The following is an 816-nucleotide window of genomic DNA, read 5'->3' as shown; positions in this document are numbered from 1 at the left end:
TTTTAAGTGTATATGCCCAGTTTTATAACTTAAAAATCTAGAGCCTATAAACATACACGGAAATGGCATTTCATAGCATCAAGAGGCCATCCCGCCACCAGACAGATGGTCTTGACGTTGGCGATGTCTGTGCTTTAGACGTACAGTGGGTATGTCTGTGCCATGGGTACTGGTATGTCATCCATGTTTATTCTCCAAAATGAACCTGAAATCTTCACGAGAATTAGAGGCTAGGAAAGATTCCAAGAGACAGCGTACAGTAAAGTAGAAGCTTGCCTGTCTTGTTAAGAATACAGAATTTAGGGTGTAGAAATGAAAGATGTGTTCCTGTCATCCTAGGTTTTCATCTCTGGGGACAGTCATTTCATGTGTGTGCACAGCCGCCCTTGAATGTAGATGTCACAGCTACCAGCCTCTTCCATGTCCTGAAATCATCTTAAGCCAACCCCCCAATTACAATACCTGTTACTTCAGTATCTTTAGTAATCATTTAGCGTTTTGTGGCTGTGCAGAGACATCATGACTACAGCAACTCTTATAAAGGAAAACCTTTCATTGAGACTGGCTTACAGTTCAGTTGTTTAGTCGATTATCATCATCGCGGGGAAGCATGGCCACACGCAGTCAGACCTGGTGCTGGAGAAGGAGCTGAGAGTTCTACATCTTGATCCACATGCAACAGCAGAAGACTGTGTCTCACACTGATCAAGCTTGAGCTTATAAGACCTCTAAGTCCACCTCCACAGTGCCACACTTCCTCCATCTTCCTCCGAGGCCACACCTACTTCTATAAGGCCACACCTACTTCTATAAGGC

At 44.1% G+C, this 816-nt stretch overlaps 1 protein-coding gene across 1 annotated transcript in view; it reads left to right on the top strand.

The window, feature by feature from the left end:
- Slc25a27 (solute carrier family 25 member 27) overlaps positions 1–816 on the top strand; it is a 25232-nt gene that overhangs the window by 13318 nt on the left and 11098 nt on the right. The gene's annotated exons all lie outside the window — the stretch shown is intronic.

The sequence above is a fragment of the Microtus ochrogaster genome, linkage group LG2, assembly GCF_000317375.1.
Source record: "Microtus ochrogaster isolate Prairie Vole_2 linkage group LG2, MicOch1.0, whole genome shotgun sequence".
NCBI classification, from domain to species: domain Eukaryota; kingdom Metazoa; phylum Chordata; class Mammalia; order Rodentia; family Cricetidae; genus Microtus; species Microtus ochrogaster.
This window is presented reverse-complemented; position numbering and strand designations above follow the sequence as displayed.